This window comes from Lepus europaeus, chromosome 16, assembly GCF_033115175.1.
Source record: "Lepus europaeus isolate LE1 chromosome 16, mLepTim1.pri, whole genome shotgun sequence".
Lineage (NCBI taxonomy): Eukaryota > Metazoa > Chordata > Mammalia > Lagomorpha > Leporidae > Lepus > Lepus europaeus.
Window position 1 is genome coordinate 30,034,256 of NC_084842.1, and position 22,198 is coordinate 30,056,453.

Consider the following 22,198-nt stretch of genomic DNA (forward strand, 5'->3'; position numbering starts at 1 on the left):
AACCTGAAAGAAAAGCATGCTCAAAGAAAATCTTTCTATCTAAAGAAGATGAGAACTTCATAATTTTATCATTCTGAATAGAAAAAAACCCACAAATTCATACTTGAATGACTGAAATAATAGTGTTAAATACTCATCCATTTTAATTCTACCATGGAAAACAGTAAGTCTAAGTGTAATGAAGCACTATTATTTATTTATTTCAAATGCAATTCATTAAAAATGCACTAATTGCCTGAAGGCCTTTGGGAACACATATAAAAATTCAAAAATACATGAATTAAATTAAATACATGGAGAGTAAAAATTCATCATTACAAAGAATAACAATTTGAAACAATGCCATATTAATGAGATATATTTCATGGCCTATGTATATATAATTTGATTATGATGGTCTGATCACTCTCTGGTCTCTACTGAGACTGATGTAATGGTTTAGTTTGGTTTTGATGTTATTTAAAGAGGGCTGAGTAAGAACTTTATTTAAGTAATGAAGTAGCCATCAGCTAAGATTCAACTTTTCTGATAAGCAGAGAAGTCTTTTGGAGCTTTGCACAGAGGCCAGATTGCTATTATTTAACTATCTTCTTTGCAGATGAGTGTAACTCTCTTTTGCCCACTCCCTGAGTTTGAGTTCAGGTAGGTTCCATGAACACACTGAGAAAGTGTGCTGTCCACAGAGAGGGACAGTTCTCGTATTAAACAGATTAAGCAGAAGACTCTTCTTTTCTACTTAAGGCTTCATAAGACACCATCTACCACACAAGGATTTTACATGACACTTCAATTTTCAAATGTCAGCTGAAAAAATAATTATCTGAAAGAAGCCGTGAAAGATTGTATATATCACACAAGAAGAGAAGGAAAACCATGAGTTAGCCATTTCCACTTATAAAATTGCACAAATCGGGGCAGACATTTGGCACAGGAATTAAGATGCTGCTCGATTCCAGTCCTGGCTCTGCTTCGCATTCCGGGTTCCCACTAACACACACCCTGGGAGGCCCAGAGAATGGCTCAAGTCCTGCCATCCCACTGGGGACCCCAGATGGAGTTCTGGGCGCCTGATTTCCTCCTGGCCCAGTCCCAGCTGTTGTGGGCATTTGGGAATTGAATTGAATCAGCAACCAGCAAATGGAAGACCTCTCTCTCTCTCTCTTTCTCTCTTGCTCTTTATTTCTTTATCCCCATCTAAACCTTTTCTTACTCTCTTTCTGCCTTTGAAATAAAATGAAAATAAGTAAAACTTTAAAGAAGAAATCGAACAGATGAATTTATCAGATGGACTAGCTTTCACATTGGAATGCAAACATCAGTATACTGAGAGAACTGAACATATAATTTCAGGTTGTAATGGAAAACATACAAAAAAAAAAATAGCCTTAAGCACTATGCTGGGGAGCTTCTCTAGGAAAACAGTGGGAGAAGCTACCTAAAGTGGAAAGCAGAAGTGTATCTGAAGGAAGGAGAAGTATCCAAGGAAATATCTTACTACTTGTCAATACTGCTTAAGGCTAGCCCAGGTCAACCTCATGTTTGTTTCCTTTCAGAATATTTTTACTGCTGAAGGCCTTCTTTCAGTAAGAAAGGCCACATCATCATTATTTGAAAATAATGTCAGCAGATGTTTATAACAGCATTCATGGGCACGTGGGACCCTGACAGCAAACTATGCAGCTATTGCAGGTCTTACTGACTGCCTGGGTCTCATAGAGGAAGCCGCTCCCATTTGAAGATTGCAAAGTCTAGTATTGACCCAAATATGACCTGTAGCAGGATAATTCAGATTAGGTTTGATTGAGAATAATAAAATCATAATGCCAGAATTTACAGAGGGGATCTACAGGAATTAATTTCAATAATTTGTCATATGTTCAATTATCTTCTGTATCATCTACCAAATTGTATGTCCCTCCACTTCTCAAGGTCTGTTCAAATGACATTAGTTTTATATATTTAGATATGTATGTATGAATGTAATTTATATATATACATATATATCCTCTTTGATAATTTCAGCACCCTCATTACTTTATTACTTTTATACTGTTTTCTCCTAGGACACATCTTGTTTTCTGTCACACTAGATAGTTAACCTCTTGTTACCCTAAGACTTTGTGTATTATACATTTGCCGTATCTCCATGCCTGTATATTTGTTAGCTCAAAATCAGTGCTTTTTTAGTAAGTGTTTTTGGAAACAGAGAATAGGAGGTACTGCCACCTAGATGTGCAAACCAGAAATTTGAGTGCATTTTTTGATCTGTCCTTTCTTCAAAAGGCTCATCACTTAAAAGACTTTTAAAGCCCCATTGATTGTCCCTCTACGTGAGTCCATCTATGTCTCTCCACTGCCACTCAATGATTAAAATCATGTCACCAGCTTCCTTGATATTCACATCAGCTTCTAATTGGCAGCAACAGCATCTAACTTTCTACTTCAGACTGTTTCAGTACCTCTGTTGGTTGAGATGCAACTGAAAGATTTTGCTAAAATACAAACAATCTCATCCTCTTCCTTTACTTAAAATGCTACACTTCTCACTTCCTGTGGATACAATCTAAATATGTAAATACTTCTAATTTGTTTCTTCAGCCTCATCTTTCCTGCCTTCTTCAGCCATTCAAAGGCTGGAGATCATCATAGTGTGTGATTTGAGACATTTTCTGAAAAGTCTTTACCAATCTTCCTAAACTGCATTTGGTGCTTTGTCTAGGGCTGAACTGTATTTGCTTTTTTTTTTTTTTTGGTGAATTCCTCATATTACAATCTATTTTCATGCTTAATTATTGCTTTGTTACTAATTTTGGATTGTAATCACTGTGATAGTACATCAAACAGCATATCTGTCTGGCCATCACTTCAGCACCACGGTAAACATAATACTCAATTCAACACAAATCACCAGGAAAAGGAAAGAATTCAATCCTGAATCTCAGGATGTCAGATTCATCTTGGATTGGACATTTTGATGTGGTTACAGCAATAGGATTTATTTTTCTGGGATCTCTTGCAATTGTCAGCAGTGGCCTTGATATAGTCGATGCCCCATAATAAAATTGTGTAGTTGAACAAGCATTTGCTCATTCAGCTATCCTGTATTGAGGAACAGCTACATAGCAGGTACTCTTACATGTGCTAGAGAGAAATGGTAGAGACAAGATGGATATGTTCCATATTCTCTGAGCTTACATAATAGTTAGGGAGACAATGAACAGAAACACATATCATTAAACAGCAACAGGAAGAAACTGAAACCATTGTTGTAATAGAGAATCTGGGAGTGAAACATTTACATACTAGGCAGGCAGGCAGGGAAGGCTTTTCTCCCTAATGGAAGACTTTGTGATCCAATGACAACTTAGATCCAAGATATCTGAATTCAAGGGAGATGTGTTTCTAAGAAGGGACCCTCAGTCGATATATGGTTGGTGTGTTTCACAGACAGAAAATGTGGTGCAATTGGAATGGTGAGTGAAATGAGGCGAGGGGCCAGAATACATATGGCCCTGTACTATTGTGAGTGAATTGTATTTTAAGTGGAATATGAAATCACTGGTGCATAGCTACCGCTTATAAGACCAAAGTTCATGTACACAGAGTCTAATCCATCTCAAAACTAATATAGTGACTCATGGAGCACATAAGTCTGATACTTTTGTTTAGTAACTCACAAATCATTATAATTAGGAGGCTAGTGAAAATACCGCACTCTCTCCCTCCCTTTTACTTCTTTCTTTTCTTTTATTCAGTAAGCTCCCAAGTAACTAGCCCTGGGGGGAGATAAAGTGATGAATAACCTCATTCAGCTCAAAGAAACAACAACAGCAAATCCCCAGCCGAATGGTTCATTGCAAACAGTAAAATGGTCATTGTTTAGTGGATGAAGTTTCCTCTCTTTAGTACTCAGGCAATGACTAATGATTTTCCTCCAAAGCTCCCACTTTTAAAAGAATGAATAAGCCCCAAAGGCCTCAGAGAGATCAGTATTACTTTCCTCCTGGTAGCTCAGCCATTGACTGAGATGGAAAGAGAAACTGGATGATATTTCAAAGCCTAGCTCTACACACAGGATGGCAGACACATATCTTGTGTACTTCTAAATTGCTTGGTGACCAAATAGCTTGTATACCTCTTTTTGTCTTATCAATAAATGTACTCATCTGAGGTGGGCTGGCTTAGAATATGTGTTCTGGGTGCCCCCACCTCTGTATAAGTGCACTCTCTGTGCTTCCCCAAGGAAACTCACTCCTTTGGTCCAAACCACTGCTCAAAAGACAAACGTGAAATGGAAAGGACATCAGCCATATTGCACAAGTAACAATTGTTCTAGAGTAGGGTATTTACTTGCATAGTTATATCTCCTATGAAAACTTTCAATAACAACAAACTTCTACAAAATTATTACTTGCCTTTTGAAGCAAAGGAGAACACTGAATGCTAATGCATTACACTCATTCTTTAATCTCTGTTATGAAAAATGTCAGGGGTTAATATATTTGTGCACCACTGAGAATTAAAGAGGAAACAAAATGTTTAGTGTTTGTAATGAGGCCATGCACTAATGTAGGTAGGTTATGTCAGATCACATATAATTGAAATGGCAGCGTCATTTACCATAGTAGCCAAAAGGGACTCAACTCAATGATGAGGAATGCTTTGAGAAATATTTACTTTTGATGTGAGAAGGAAATAGATCTAGAGCTTTCTGGTTGATGGAAACCATAAATAAGGTTTTTGCTCAATGGATAGAAAGCAAAAATATACTTCCCACTAGCTGCATCACCTCCAAGTTCAAGGACCCAGTGAAATGATCACAGTGTTTTGTGTTGGCAGTGGAACACATTGCTCAAGTCTCATATGTTAAAATTGGTTTCAGATTTGGGAGGGATAATCAGATAATTTGAAGCAAATATTGCTATAAGAGGTTTAAAAAAATTACAGATACAAAGCCCTAAATCATGCAAACCTCCGTATATTTAAATTCATCAGTTAAGAATTAAAATGGGCAATTCTTACAATTACTCTCATTTTGAAGTTTAGTTTGTAAAGTATTCCAAATGTATTTTTGAAAAATTGACTCTAAGATTGTTAAAGGTGATAATTATAAATAAGCACCTTCAGCATGGAAGATAAAAATAGAACATACTGTACTTAAGAATTACAAAATGAATTATTAGTGTAATCTTTAAATAGCATTTGACATCTTCCAAAATCCTTTACTATATATAGCATTATATAATGATAATCCTAACAAAACAGCATATTAACTCTTTAATGATAAGCAGGACTAACTTATAAAGGTAATTCACAGAAGAAGGCATGGAAAGTGGAAAGGCTAAATGGTGTGTTCAGGTTGATGAGAATCCAAAATTTCTTATGGATGTGATAATCTCATACACCACTTATGAGCATTTGAATGGTGATTGCTTTTCTGCAGAGAAATTTGCTAATACATATTTAGCAACTCAAGGTATAGTAATTAATCTTCAAAATGATAAAGAAAGACAAAAACATGGGCCAAAAGATAGATAACAGATTACTGTGTCTAGTAGTGAACATTTGGAAACAATTAAAGAGCCCAATAAGAAAGAATTAATTTAGACACTGATGTGATATTTGTATCATAAAATACTACATAGCTTTAAAAACAATACTGCATTTGGTGAGGGAGGGGTGGCATTTTCATTGGCAGTTCCTAACTCTCCCGGAAGTAATGTAATTAGATGACACTCATGGCTTCTCTCCATCTTACCACACATCTCCTTCTCCTCGAGAAATGACTGAATTTAATTAGTAAGTTGAACAGGAAAAGATGTAAGAGCCCTGCCTTTGTCTTCTTGGGAGTGACTTTTCATAGAGATAGCGTCAGTTTTCTTTCATTCACCCAGGATTTAAAATTGTCAGGAAAGGAATTCCAGAGGAAGCAATCACTGACTGCCAGGGGCACAGGCTGTTTAATTTGGAGCTCAGTATTAATGAGCCCTCTGCATGCATTTGTAAGTTACATTTTCCAACAGAGTCCTTATCAGTATTAAAGATATTTTTACCCTCACCTACCAATACTTGTTTTATATTAGAAATTTTTAGAACTTGGGTCAGGAAGAAAAGTATGCTTTAAAAAAACATTTATTTGGCCAGCGCCATGGCTCAACAGGCTAATCCTCTGCCCAACAGCACCGGCACACCAGGTTCTAGTCCCGGTCGGGGAGCCGGATTCTGTCCCAGTTGCCCCTCTTTCAGGCCAGCTCTCTGCTGTGGCCAGGGAGTGCAGTGGAGGATGGCCCAAGTGGTTGGGTCCTGCACCCCATGGGAGACCAGGAGAAGCACCTGGCTCTTGCCTTTGGATCAGCGCGGTGCACCGGCTGCAGCGCGCCAGCCGCGGCGGCCATTGGAGGGTGAACCAATGACAAAAGGAAGACCTTTCTCTCTGTCTCTCTCTCTCACTGTCCACTCTGCCTGTCAAAAAGTAAAAACAAAACCAAAAAAACGTTTATTTAATTGAAAGGCAGAGTTACACAGAGAGGGTGAAAGAGAGGAGTTCATAGTTTGCAAAGAGTACACATTTGAAAAGCAGAACAATAGAAAAAGAGGCAGACACAGAGAGATCTTTCCTATGCCGGTTCACTCCCCAGATGTTTCTAAGAGCCGGTACTGGTCTAGTTTAAAGCCAGGATACCAAAACTCAATATAGGTCTCCACGTGTGTGGCAGGGGCTGAGTACCTGAGTCATCAGCTGCTGCTTCTCAGTGTGAGTGTGAGCAGGAAGTTGGATCAGAAGCAGAACCAGGTACCCAGGGACTCAGATATGAGATGCAGGCAGCCAAGGCGGTGTCACTATTGTCCTACAATTCCTGTCTGCCTAACAGGATGCCCTTGGCACAATTAAAGTCAATGCTTCAACATAAACAATTGTTTTGTTGGTTTCTTCTACAGTTGTTAATGATCTTCCTTTCCATCTCTCCCATTCCTTTTCATTAAAATTAGGATACCTCAAACTGTTTTTCTTTATCAACATTATAATGCTTTAGGCAAAATATTTTAAATATTTATGCCTACTTATCGATCATCAGAAGCACCATACTTAATTTCTTGCACTTTAGTTTGTTTTTAAAGTTTTCTGTAATTAGTTTTTGTTAGTTTTTTTGTTTTTTAATTCTGAAATGTTATTCCAATAAGTTATTGCAGAATTCTGGACTCTTCTTCCCAAGAAGATAAATCTGTATGTTAGATCAAAACATGATTTTAGATGAGAACAAGCTACATGTTTAGATAAATTTTCAGATTCATTCTAGAATTATGGTCAGTCACTATGTATTTGATGAGTTTTTGGTGAGGACACCACTACTATATTTTCTTTGATCATTTTACCATAAAAAGACTGAACATATATGGAAACTTTCAACTTCCTAATGTATTCATTATCAAACTAGAGTTGTGGGATGTAACAGCTTTGTCGTCAAATTTATCCAAGGGCTCTACTCTTTGCATATTTGGATATGCAGAAGTTCAATGGGATGTCTCAGATTTGTGTTATAAAGGAGAAGTTCTTCTTTAAAAAGCTTTTCTTTAGAAATACATTTTCTTCATTAGCTACTTGAAAAGACTTTGAATGTTAGCATTTTTCTTTCATAAACTTATGCATTAAATTTTACAGTGTGGCTGTACCTCAAGCCTCAGAAATTCTTAGTAATGCTCCACGAAGAGCTTTTCTCTACTCTGTTCAACCTAGCTCAGCTCTGTCTGGTAATAAGCTCTCTGAAATACACATTTATAAAAGTGCACTGAAGAAATTTAAATTTCAATAACTCTGGGTATGCACATGTCAAAAACAAATTATGAGCATATAAGAACATAATTAGCAAAGTTTAAAAACAGCACACTTAAAAATCTTTAAGCTTCCATACAACTGCCATATTTTATGATATAGTCAATCCAATTTTCCAAAGTGTTGAAAAATGTTTCCAGTTGCTACTGTATGCTTTCAGAAATTGCATTCATAATCCCAGGCCTCTGCTCTGCTAACATGTTCAGCTATGAGGAATAAATAGCAATTTAATATGACTGTTTCCATAATATTCCCATTCATAGAAACTTGAATTTAAACTTTAAGAGACATAAACATATGGCATGATAGCACTTATAACTTTTTTAGAAATATGAAAGGAATATTAGGAACCTCCTGTTGGAATGAAGGTGCTTTAGATCGGTGGCCAGGCTGGATTTCTTCACACGTTCTGGGAGGAAATCTACTCTCTCTAGCTTACATTGTATGCGAACACTACCAAGACACAGTACTCAAGTACAAGTTTCATTAAAAGTTTGAGGAATTAGATTGGGTTTGCTCTGGTACCAGAACAAAAGCATAGAGCCACGCAGTTTGAATACAGTACCTTCTAGGGCCACCATTCACAGACTCTGAGGTGAACAGTGTGCCCAGAGGTCTTCAGTGCAGTGCTTCTGGTGGGCCTTTGTGAGATTTAAAAAGCCTGGCAACCCGCAACAAATCATTCATGTGATGCTAGTGGCAAAGGCTTCTCTTGGTCTCTGGGGTTCTATAGCTTTTCTCTTCATCATAATTTTTAAGCCTAGCAGATTGATAGCCATCAAAATGTTAAGCTACCAACGTGCAGGTATCCAACTCTTCTTCTACCTGTATATATTTGTTTAAAATATGATGTATTAATAGAAAATGTGATGTAGAGTAAGGTCAATAGATCAGGAAACAGTTGCCATTAAAAAGATGAGTTACAACAGTTCCAGAAAGGAAGGGACAGACCCACTGAGGGGTGGAGGCACAGGTAGGGGAGCACTAACTGTTGAGAGGGGCGTCTGGGAGCAAGAATTTTTACCGTGGTTTTGATGAAAAAATAATACTGGATAAGGCAGGATACGTAGCCTTAAGGTTAGTTAATTGGAATAATTTTAGCAGGCCCTGGGGCAAGCTGTCTTGTTTCTGGCCTTGTGGCAAGTAGGGCAGGTGTATCACAGCCCACAATGTGGAAGTACAACATAGGAGTTAGCTGGTGGTGTGGGCTCTGAAGCCAGGACCCAAGAAAAAGCAGTCATGATGATGCAGAATGAGTGGGGATGCAGGCGTCCAAGGGAAAATGACCCAGGCATATGGGGTTGTCCAGGACAAGGGCAGGGTGTGCTTCTTCAGCAAATGGTAAGGTATGCAGTTCCAGAAGCTAGAATCATGGTTAACAGAATGATAGAGGGCAAGGATTCTTGGTGTCCAGAGTCACTCTTATCTCTTCTACAGGTTACCAGATGCCAGATTTAGATCTAAAAGGGGCAGGATGCTTATAGCTGAAAACTAGCACAACCCAGGACCAAAACAGCTCCCTGTGGTGCTGGAGGAAGCACCAGAGAAGTGGATGAAAATCAGAGTGATGGAGATTCATCACCTTCCAGACGGCAGCATCAGCCTGGATCTAATAGATGCTGAGCACCTTATACAGGGAGCTCTGACAGCTCTCAGGTCAAGGGAAGCAAGGACAAAAGGAAACAGCATGAATCGACTATTCCTATGTGTTGATGATTGCTGTGATGAGCGAGGTAAATTTTGTTCTTTATAATTTTGTACTTTACCAAGAAATATTTAAATTAGTCAGATTTGTGGGTTAAATAACAATTCAGACAGAAGTGTTATTATAAAATCACAAAAATAAAGAAAACATTAGAAAGAGATGACAAATGGGGACATAGTGTTACCCTAACCTGGCACTAAATGAATCTGGGGCTGATAAAAGTAAATGCATCCTTTTATATTTTTATTCTCTTAAATCCCAGTGACCTGAAAGATTCAGAATTTATCAACAAGATTGCTTTCTCACTGATGAGAATATACCCATTTGTTTCATTTTCCATTGTTGAACTACTTTTAGACATTTATTTCGATATACCATTAAAAGCAGATATCAAGAAAAGAAATAGTAATTCTCACTTTATTTTTGAATTAGATGTTGCTGTGAGACTTGACATTTGAGGTTAAAAGAGCAATAAAGCAGGAACTGTCATTCACTCTTGCTGAAAAAAAGGCTAATCAGAGACCAAAGTCTGGAAAATGAAAGTGACTGCCTGATTAATTTATATGGCCTCAGTATGATCCACGGAGTCTTAAAGTGCCCAACACCTTCATAGTATTTCCTTTTTTATATCTACATCCATTTAGGCACATTATTCTTAAGAAAATTTAGTTAGCCAAGAAACAGATGGGGATATGCATTTCCCCCTTCTGCACTTTCCCTCAGGTTGTTAATGACAAATGCATTATGGTTATTTATGCCTACTAGATTAAAGGTGTCAGTATGGTTCAATTCATAGCAACCCTGGACTTTGAAAATGCATGGAGAATTGGGATCCTCCCCAATGCTTACAATGCACATGACTGTTTTCCTGGGGACGAGATTCCTCAGGAATACTTTTCTTTATGTTTATTACGTTCAAGAAATGAAGGTACCATCTGCTCTTGCCACAGAGTTGCTTACATTGTTTAGAGCCTGAGGTCATAATGAGAATAACTTTGGTGTACTTTCTTAATGTTATTTTCATCTCTGAATAATTAGCTATGCAGTCCTTTCTCTTAGTCTTGCAGTGGATAGCAGTGGACACAAAGGGACGTGAAGAAGCAGCACTCTGCCCGGGACTGAGGTGCACGTTAGACCTCTCTGAATGATTTGAGGTAACAGAAGAAGAGGCTGTTGTGTAGATTTCAGTCTCATAATATGCCTATGTGACATGGGTGAAATCTTGGTGATGGAATTTTACTACACAATGTTAGATAAATATTTTCTTCTAAAATGGCTAAAATGAGACAGACATAAGTTAGGGTATATGTGATATAGACATGAAAAGTCTATGGTTGCACATTTATTCTATAAGAAAGAAAATTTCATGGGAATTATGCAGGCTACAATATTCTCCTCAATATCTAAATAATTCAAAGAGTCAACAAAGAAGAGAAATAGGCAAAACATTATTTCAAAAACTAAAGGTACCACAAATGATTTTTAAATTGGGAGTTATCAATATCTTGGACTTATGTATGTATATGTACTTGGAGTTTCTTTGATTTGTGTGAGAGGAGATTTCAAAAACTTCATGGAAAGTGCATATTAGAAAAAAAAAAATTCCACTTAGGTTTCAATTGTTTTGCACCAAAGTAAACTTGTCATTTGATTCTACTTCCCATGAAAAAAATTAAAGGGAGCTTTTACATGTTTTCCTGAGAAGTACTCTGAAAATTTGTTGCAAATATAGTGTATTGTCACTATATTTTGCTCTGAATCTCTGTCGGGCAAATTGTTAGGAGCTATATACTACTATGGTTTGATGATTCGTGACTATCTTGAAGTTTGCTCGATACGGGTGAAATTGACATCTTTGCATTTAACTGTTGTTTATGGCCCTTGCCTCTGTTCCTGCTGAACTATGGTCTATTTGCTTTCTGTTTGTTGAACTCTTTATTTAACAGAACATTAAACTTTTGACTATAATGAAAATATGTTATATCAAAAAAAAATAAAGAGCCTTTGTTACAAAAATAATTTAATATCAAATGAAATAAATGCATTTAAAATAAAGCACCAGGACTGGGCATATAATGTAGCAGTTAAAACACTTCTATCATTGGGCCAGCGCTGTGGCGCAGTGGGTTAACGCCCTGGCCTGAAGTGCCAGCATCCCTTATGGGAGCCAGTTAGAGACCTGGCTGCTCCACTTCCGATTCAGCTCTCTGCTATGGCCTGGGAAAGCAGTGGAAGATGGCCCAAATGCATGGGACCCTGGGCCTGAGTTGGAGACCCGGAAGAAGCTCCTGGCTCCTGGCTTCGGATTGGCACACCTCTGGCCGTTGCGGCCAATTGGGGAGTGAACCAGCGGATGGAAGACCTCTCTCTCTCTCTGCCTCTCCTCTCTCTGTGTAACTCTGACTTTAAAATAAAAATCAATAAATCTTCAAAAAAAAAAAAAAAACAAAAAACAAAAACTGTATCACACATCAGAGTGCTTGAATACAGTTCCCCACTTTGGTTCCTGACTCCAGTTTCCTGCCAGTGCAGACTCCAGGAGGCAGCACTGATGACTCCAGGGATTGCATTCCTGTCATCGGTATGGGAGAGTCAATTTGAATTTGCAGTTCAGGTTCAGCCCTGCCTTTCTGAACTTTTGGGGAATGAATCAATGGACAAGAGATTTTTCTCTCTCCCCCTCCTCCCCTCCTTCATTTCCTCTCTCTATCCTTCATTCTCTCTCTCCCTCTCTCAAATAAATAAAATTTAACCAAATAAATCAAATAAAGCACCACTTAAATATATCAGCTACATAGAGTAGATTCTTAAATCATCTGTCATTTTCGTAACGAATGGTAAACAGAGGGAATTCAACAAAAGGAAGTTATTGTGTGTTCAAACTGTTAGAAAGATAGATGAAATAAAGTCAAAGCTGAGCATTTTTTACATGAATACTTCTCAGCAAGAAATCTGCATAAAGTCCATAACTGTGGGGTAGTCTTACTCAACTCATATCTAAAATAACAACAGGTTTGATTACACCATGTTGATTTTGAAGCATTCCTGCAAAGATATGAGGCTGACAACTCTATTTGGCATCACTGTATGTGTACAAATGACTACATGCAGTAAGATACTAAAATGGGGTGGCTTATTTCTCTCTATTTAGAACACTTCCTTTGTTGCAGATGTCAAGCCCACCAGTTAAACAATTATGTTGCCATGCCCATATTCTTGATATTTTCACAACTGGCAGGTTCTTATTATGTTAACAAAGGGAAATTTTGATCATCTATCTGTATTCAGTGTGAGGGTATATTTTATATAAACTATTTTTTTGTTACAGTAGTAGATTTAGGTAAGCAACAAGCTTACCTAAGGACTCATGGAGGACTCAGAGGGAGGGGGAGATTACTGCATATTTATCACAGTGTCACTTATTCTGATTGTAATTATTATCAGGTGCTCCAGTGAGTAAAACTGTAAATGTAGAGAGAGTAACTGAAGTACTCTGCTTAGTTGAGGAGTGCATGTTCAGTTTTGAGGCCTGCGTCATTTTTTTCCCATTCAACAACTCAGGACAGAGAAAACTTTCTTTTCTATTAAAGCACCTCAAACATGGGATTATTACTATATAACTCTTTTATTTCATCCTTTAATGTTGTCTGTCCAGGAAATGTTATTGAGAGCAGGAATCTGAATATCTTAAACAGCTGGTTCTTCTTTAGAGTCTAATACCACATGGTACTGAGGAATTTGAACACAATTGCCCAGATAGAGAGAGTGTTTTCAGATAGAGATTCAAGTAGACATCTGAATTTTAAAATACAGTTTACAAATTTACACTTTTGGGGATAAAGCCATTGCATTTTGTTGAATTTTATAGTCTAACAATCACTCAACATTTCTTTAGCTGAATAGTTTTTAAAATATGTTTCATTTAAAAAATTAGTAAAAACTAGCCCTATGACTAGATGGGGAATAGAAGGTAAACTACAGATGTTAGAAGCAGAAAGATGTAGTTGTATTTGTTTTATGCACCAGTCTTTCCTAAAAGCATTCCCATGCACTGCTTTGTTTCAACTCCTACATATGAGGCCCATAGAGGCCATATTTACGTAAATGCTCCAAGTCACACACCTAGGGAGTGGAAGCACTTTTCCCCAATCCCAAACTTGTTAACATGGGATTCAAAGTCCTTATTTACCTTGTCACCAAGGAGTTTTGTGAATTAAAATGTATTAATTTTACTTAATTAAAATATCAAGCCATGTGTTAATAACTCATGAGTCTAATAACTTGCACCTGTGACCTTACAGATGAGATAAGTAAATGCACAGAACCTGTGCTGCTTTACTGAACCTAGGAGAACAATTAAGAGAAAATGTAGACTTCTCCCACCCTTCAACACCTGAACACAAGCCTTCTTGTAAGCATCCCTGGGTTTAAACTTTCCTGATCTTTCTTATCTCTCAGAGCTAGCTGGAAGACTTTTGTGAGATAGTCAAGTATTTGATGGGTTCTCACTGAGTTTCCAGAACTTGATTCTGATTATCAAGATGAAACAGCACTGTGTCATATCTTAAGGATAAAGAGTTTAGGAAATAGAAAGCATTTCCAATGATACAGTTTATTGCCTGCTTGCTAAATAATTTTACTCTTGTTTAATTACACGTAAAATGGGCAAATTCAGTAATTCTAGATAATAAGTAGAATTTTCCTAAAGGATAAGGCAATAGACTTAAATATGCTTCTATGAACATGAATCTGAATATTTCAAGGTCTTGGACTATTTTAAGAATCTCATGTATTCTTAAGAACCTGGAGGACATTACATTAAGTGAAATAAGTCAGGCACAAGAAGTTAAATACCACGTGTTCATATTTATATGTGGAATATGACGAAGTTAACTCATGGAAGTAGAGAGCAGAATGGTGGTTATGAGAGGCTAGGTTGGGAGGGACTGGGGAAGTGCTGACTGAAATATACAAATTTTAGTTAGATAGGAGGAATAAGGTCAAGAGATCTGTTGTACAACATTATCACAGTTAACAACAATGTACTGTATTCTTTAAAATCAGTGACAGAGTAGATTTTAAGGATTCTCATCATAAACAATATGTGTGAGTTAATGTATATGTTAATTAGTTGATTTGGTAGCCATTCCACACAAATATGTATTTCAACACTGGCAATTTTTGTCAATTTAAACACAGAATCAACTATTCATGCAAATGTATTCTGTTTCCTGGCTCAATTCTATGACTTACCTTCTTCACAGTGCCACTAAAAGAAAAAAATGATTAAAGAATCTCTTAACTTCTGAACTAACTTTCCAGAAAAAATGGATGACAACACAAACACACATGTTATCTAATTTATTTGCTATGGACATTCCAGGTTAAGAACCACTGCTGTGTGATTTTAGTAATCCCCAGGTCTGAAGTGACTCAGAACTTAGGTCAGGTAATGTCAACTAACTGTACCACTTATTATTGGAGCACTATTCAAATATCAAGTACAATGTTAAACACTTTGCAAGAATTTTCTCATTTAATCATTATATACCAATAGTTACCTTATAATCCTGCTTATATAGATGAGGAAACTGAGGTAAGAAAATTTAACATGCCCAAGGTTCAAAATCAAGTGAAATTTGAACTCTTGTCTGTGTGGCACCAACAAAATCTTAATCTGCTTAAATATGATGCATCTATTATGTAGTATCCTTTAGTTGTTATGTGAATACATCTGAATGACCACTTTTTTTTTTTTATTTGACAGATAGAGTTAGACAGTGAGATAGAGAGACAGAGAGAAAAGTCTTCCTTTCGTTGGTTCACTCCCCCAAATGGCCGCTACGGCCAGCGCGCTGTGCCGATCCAAAGCCAGGAGCCAGGTGCTCCCTCCTGGTCTCCCATGGGGTGCAGGGCCCAAGCACTTGGGCCATCCTCCACTGCCTTCCCGGGCCACAGCAGAGAGCTGGCCTGGAAGAGGAGCAACCGGGACTAGAATCCAGTGCTCATATGGGATGCCGGCACTGCAGGCGGAGGATCAACCAAGTGAGCCACGGCGCTGCCCCCTGAATGACCACTTTTTGATAACCTCCCATGCTTTATACTCCCATTTCACAATATCTTCTTTAAATTAATTTTTAGAAATCGTATTGAGAAGCAGTGTGTCTGGGTGAGGTGAGGAGAAGTCATTCCAGGTCTCCCATGTGGGAACAGGCATCCAGTTACTTGAGCCAACATCACAGGCTCCCTGTGTCTGCATTGCTGGGAAACTGGAGTAAGAAGCCAGGGCAGGGAATCAAACCCAGCACCCCCATGTGGGATGTGGTCATGTTAATCACTAAGTTATAGTGCTGCTTCCCCACCAATGTCCTAAGTCATACCTGAGTTAGAAAATTGATATTGAAGGCCTTAATCAGGTAAATTTAAATGTTTAACTGACCTTATTCTTCTAGTCGCTTTTTAACAGATTTAAACACTTGTAAGTACACAATTTAATGGCATTTATAACATCCACAGTTCTCAACCAAAACCATTATCCATTCCCAGAACTTTTTTCATTATCCCAAGCAGAAACTGTCCCCATTAAACAATCACTCCACATTTTCCTCTCACTCTAGCTCCTGTAATCTTTATCCTACTTCCTATTTCTATGGATTTGCCTGTTCCTGGCAACTCATATTAAGTGAAAGTCTGCAATGTTCATCTCTGTGCCTGGCTTATATTAATCAGCATAATGTTTCAGGGTCTTCCATGTATTAGAATTTCACTCTATGTTAAAGCTTCATAGTGTTCTGTAGTAGATATATGCCATATTTTGTTTACACAAAATTATCTGCTAATGAACATTTGGATTGTTTCCATATTTTGACTATTGTGAATGATGATGCTATGAACCCTGATGTCTAAGTAACTGAGTTTCTTCCTCATTCTTCTGGATATATATAGATATATGTATACATACATACATACATACATATATATATATTAAAATCCTGGATCATATGGAAATTCTGTTTAGCATTTAATGCTTCATTGTTTTTTATTTCCCATTATTCTTGGGATAGCTAGTTACTATTCATTGCCCACTTTATCCATGTATCCATGAAGCTTCTGCTTTCCTTTCCTTTTTTTTAAAGATTTATTTATTTATTTGGAAAGCAGAGTTACAGAGAGGCACAGGCAGAGGCAGAGAGGCATAGGCAGAGAGAGAGAGGTCTTTCCTCTGCTGGTTCACTCCCCAGATGACCACAATGGCCAGAGCTGTGCCAGTCCAAAGCCAGGAGCCAGGAGCTTCTTTCTGGTCTCCCATGTGGGTGCAGGGGCCCAAATCTTCTACTGCTTTCCCAGGCCACAGCAGAGAGCTGGATCAGAAGTGGAGCAGCCGGGAATTGAACTGGTGCCCATATGGGATGATGGCACACAGGCAGAGGCCTCACCTGCTACACCACAACGCTGGCCCCTGCTTTCCTTTTCTATTCCAATAATATTACATTGTTCCTCAATTCCTTATAGTAAATATTACGAAATTCCTTTAGTGCTTGATATGTGTCAAATCTTTATTCTAATATTTTTAATAATAATCACTTAAATGATACCCTTCATGATGTAAACACATAATGCATGACTACACTAAGTGATTTCCTCCTTCTGTGTATTCTTGTATTACTTCCAGAGCATTATTTTTTTTTTCTGGATACTTATTTTGGATTCAAAGAATGGAAAAACCATTTCCGATGGTACCAATACTTTTAACTCATTGGCTCCATTACCATCTATCTGGAGCCATTAGAAATTGGTGGATTGACGGGAGAGAGATATTCCGTCAGGTGATATTCAATAAGTATTGAAGCTTGCAATAATTTTTTTCCACAGGATAATAATTACCATAGCAGAATTTTATATTTTGACCTATATCACATCAGTGATAGGATACAGTCTTCCTAATCCTATGGCTAAAATATGTTCCCTCCAAAATTCAAGTGTTGAAACTTAGTTGCCAATATGAAAATATTAAGAGGTGATGTCTCCAGGAGGTGAGTAAGCCATGAGGGTTTATCCCTTGTAAATGGGATTAAAGTCCTTGTAAAGGAAGCTTCACGTAGCACTCAGCATGTCATGCTTCTGTTGTCGGGATGACACAGTAGCACAGAGCTATGCTGGAAGCACAGACAGCAGCCCTCACCAGACACTGAACCTGCTGGCAACTAAACCTTTGACTTCCCAGGCTATGAAGCTGTGAGAAAACAAATATCTGTTCTTATAAACTGCCCAGTGCTATGGTTTTAATGCCCCAATGAAGAGCTCATGTTGAAATGTATTCCCCATCGTGAGGAATTCAGAGCTGGGACCAGGTGGGACCTTGAAGAGGTGAAGGGGGCAGAAGGCCTGTGCCATCCTGAATGGAGTAATTCACTCTTGGATTAATGATCAACAACAACAGCAACAAAATGAGCTGTGTATGAGTTATCTCAAGGGCAGATCAGTTACAAAATCCACTGTAGTTCTTTCTGTCACATGCACCCCTCTCACCATGTGATGCCCTGTGTTTGCCTCAGGACTCTGAAGATCTCCCACCAACAAGGTGGCCCTCACCAGATGCAGCACCTGGGCCTCCAGAACTGTGAACTGAATACATTTTTATTTTTTATAAATTACCCAGTCTGTGGTATTCAGTTATAGCAATATAAAATGGAATAAGACACCCATGAACTAAGACATTATTTCTTTCCACCAACTCCATAATACAAACATGCATGCACTAGCACACTGAAGGAAAATCTATGGCAAGTCTGTTTTCAAAGACAGAATGGAAAAGAGGGTAGGAGACGGGAAATGACACTGAGTGAATACCCACGCTGTCTGTCACTCACTGATGCAAGCCAGCTGATTTAAACCTGTCCTCTTGTAGACTCCAACAACAGGGCAAGACAGTCCCTATTTTACAGAAAGAAATGGGGCTTTAAAAGGTTAGCAGCTGGCCCATACTTATAAGAAAAACAGCAGGGTTGCCGCTGTTCAGCTGTTGTCTCACAAGATGCAGAAAAACTCCATGGGAAGGAGGACATGGATACCTGATGAGTCCCACTTCTCCCCTAGTCCAACTTACAGCCACTTCCACAAGGGTGACTTTAAAGGAAACCACTTCACATTACTCTAAGAAGTATTTATTTTTCCAAACACTGTGTGTTAATTTTTTCTTCTAAATTGTAAGTCATGACACAATTAAAAGTGTGCATTTTAGGAGTTTTATTTGGAATCTCAGGTGATCAGCCAGATGAGGAGGGCTGAGATCTGTAAGTACACTTAACTAATTAACTAATTAGGAGTTAATAGTGCAAGAAAGTGCTATTCTTTTTCTTTAGAATCATTAACACTGTGTTGGTAACATAAACTCATTATCTTTTGAAATGTGTGCATTAAAGGTTTGAAGCAATTTTAATATGGTCATTTCTAAGAACCGCTTTGAATTTGTATGACATCTATTGCTTACTTGCAATTTGATAATTAATAATAGCTTTAAGCTGAAATTATATATGAGAATGTAAAGCTTTAAATATAATTTAAAGATTGTCCCCTACTCATGTAGTAGATATGGTCTATTCTCAATAACAGATAAATTATTAACATTTGAAAAAGGATTGTAGAGCCTCCACGTGCATGATGAGGCACTCAAAACCTGTGAATATTTATTTATCTGGGCTTATAATGGTTTGCACTTGTAAAATTAATGCCTTATATTTTATTAGAAAACATGTTTTTAATCATAGAAAAATGAATTTGGAGAGTAAAAAAAAAAAGTAGGATGGTAGGGGCCAGTACTGTGGTGCAGTAGGTTAAGTCTCTGCCTGCGGCACTAGCATCCCATATGGACACCAGTTCAAGTCCTGGCTGCTCCACTTCTGATCCAGCTCCCTACTAATGGCCTGGGAAAGCAGTAGAAGATGGTCCAAGTGCTTGGGCTCCTGCACCTGGGTGGGAGACCTGAAAGAAGCTCCTGACTCCTGGCTTTGGATAGGCCCACTCTCTCCATTGTACCCATTTGGGGAGTGAACCAGCAGATGGAAGATGGCTCTTTCTCTCCCCCTCTCTCTGTCCGTAACTCTGCCTTTCAAATAAATAAATCTTTAAAACAAAAGGATTGTAGTTGTGGAAAATTTGAGCCATGACAAATCCTACATTTCTGGTGAAATAAATTCAAATAATGGTTAAAAAGTAGAATGCAAGTGATGCAAAGATTATTTCAATCCATAACCTGTTTACATACACAAAATTGTAGTTAACAATAAATTAACTCCACATCTAAGTGGAAAACTATGCAACATAGAAAACTCCATCAATGTGAAGATATTATAAACTATGAAGAAGAAAAACTATGGCAATGCTTTGGTATTCATACTTCAACTTTTAAAACTGCAGAGTTGATTATTTCTCTAAATTGTTTAGTTGTGATGTAGATAAACAGAAAGAGAAAGAGAGAAAGAGAGAGGAAGAGAGAGGAAGAGAGAGAAAGAGAAAGTGAGAAAAAGTGAGAGAAAGAGAGAGAGAGATTTTCCATTTGCTGTTTCACTCTTCAAATGCCCACACAGCCATGTGGTCAAAGCTTGGATCCAGGAAGTCAAAGCAAGTATCCCATGTGGGTAGCAGGAATATTGCTTGAGTCATCAAAACTGCCTCCCAGGTTCTACATTAGCAGGAAGTTGGAGGCAGGAGCCAGAAAACTGGGAACAAACCAACCCAGACACTCCCATGTGGGATGTGGGAGTCCTAACTGGTGTCTTAACTATTTGGACAAATGCCTGCCTGATATTTTGCTATTTCACACAATGTTCTTAGTAAATTCAAGTGTGTAAAGCAATCAATTCAAAATAATACAAATAGTGAATAATACAGATTTGCTGTACCAATAAACATTGTATGGAGCTTATATATTGATCATTCAATCTGGGACGTTTATCAAAATTTTTCTCAAGGAAGTACTGCATATGTACATTATAAACAGCACATAACTGTATTTATATGCCCACACATACACATGTATACCCTTCTACATGTACATAAGTCATGTAATAACTTAATTCTCCCATTGCCCCTACATCGGGTCACCCTGACTCTCTCGTGACTATCCCCATCAGCTTCTTTCTTACTCATCCTTCAGATTCCATCCCAAATAAATTTCCTTGTATAAAAGAGGAGGTATTTGTTACAAACCATCTCACCCATTCACTAGTACAATAGACACTATACAGATTTAACAGAATTTAACAATCTATAGTTTCACTTTCACTTTCAGTGTTGCTGTTAATATAAACTAAAATACTAATAATGTCACACTTTGCCTTCTTCCCTCTTTCCTTCATCCCAAGAAGTAGATCTACTCAATACTGGTGTGTATCATTGCCAGGCGTGGTGTTTTTCATCCACATATCAGTAGGATCTACAAATAATAGTCTTTTTGTGCATTGCTTCCAAAAATGTTACATAGGTGCTGCCAGGAAATATGCTTGCATATACCCTCTTACAGAATTTTTAAATTTCCTTGAAAGGTCTTACAACATTTTGTAATCATATATTTATTTGATTAATATGACCAGACTAATTTTTGATGGCAATGACCATATTTATTTAGTTCATTAATGATTATTTGTTGAGAGTAATTTGACTAAAACAAGTATTACTGGGGAAAAACGTGGACTTCTGACTAAAAAGACATGCACAACTTAAACTCACACTCAGCCAGAACAAGCTTAACAGCAATATTTGGGAATATAATCTTGTATGATTTTCAAGTTTATGGTATTTTTCTTTCACTAAGCATGTTTTAATTAACTACCTTGTGCACTAATATGTTATTAAACAATACTGAAGCTAACATAAAAATGCACGTTCTCTGTTTTCAATTAAACAGCATTTCCTAAAAGCAATTAGGTATTTCTCTCGAAACCAATATATTAGTAGTAAACTTCACGTAAAAGTAACATCCTCTTTATAGCAATGATTGGTTGTCAACCATACAACCAAAGTTGGTATTTAAAAGTGCCGTGGTATTGTGGCACAATGTTAAGCTGCCCTCAAGATGCTTGCATCCAAGCCTGGCAAATTCACTTCTAATCCAGCTTTCGGCTACCCCAGCATGCTAAAGAAACAGCAGGTGATGGTTCAAGTGCTTAGGCCAATGTCACCCACATAAGAGATCCAAATGGAGTTCCAGGCTCCTGGCTTCCGCCTTGCACAGCCCTGGCTTTTGTGGACAGTTGGGGAGTGAACTCAGTAAATGGAAGATTTCTCAGTTGTGGATCTCTCTCTATTTCTCTGTCTCTCTCCCTTTTTTTCCCTCTTTATGCCATTGAAGTAGATGAAAATAATCATTTTTTTTAAGAAAGGGATTTATAATGGTAAATTACAATGAGCAATTTCAAAATAATTCCCAGGTACTTGCTCACTTCATTACGTTTGTTTTTGAATATTGGAGTAATATTAGTGTTATTTTTGTGAACATTTGCCTCTAAGTGACAGAAAGCCTTCCAATTATAACAACAGGCTATATCCCCTAAAGCAGAAACTCAATTCCAGATAACGGCCTGCATAGATGTGAAATTGGACATACATGCAGAGTGGGAAGAAATCAAAGGTAAATTAATGAGAATGCTTATAATTACATTTAT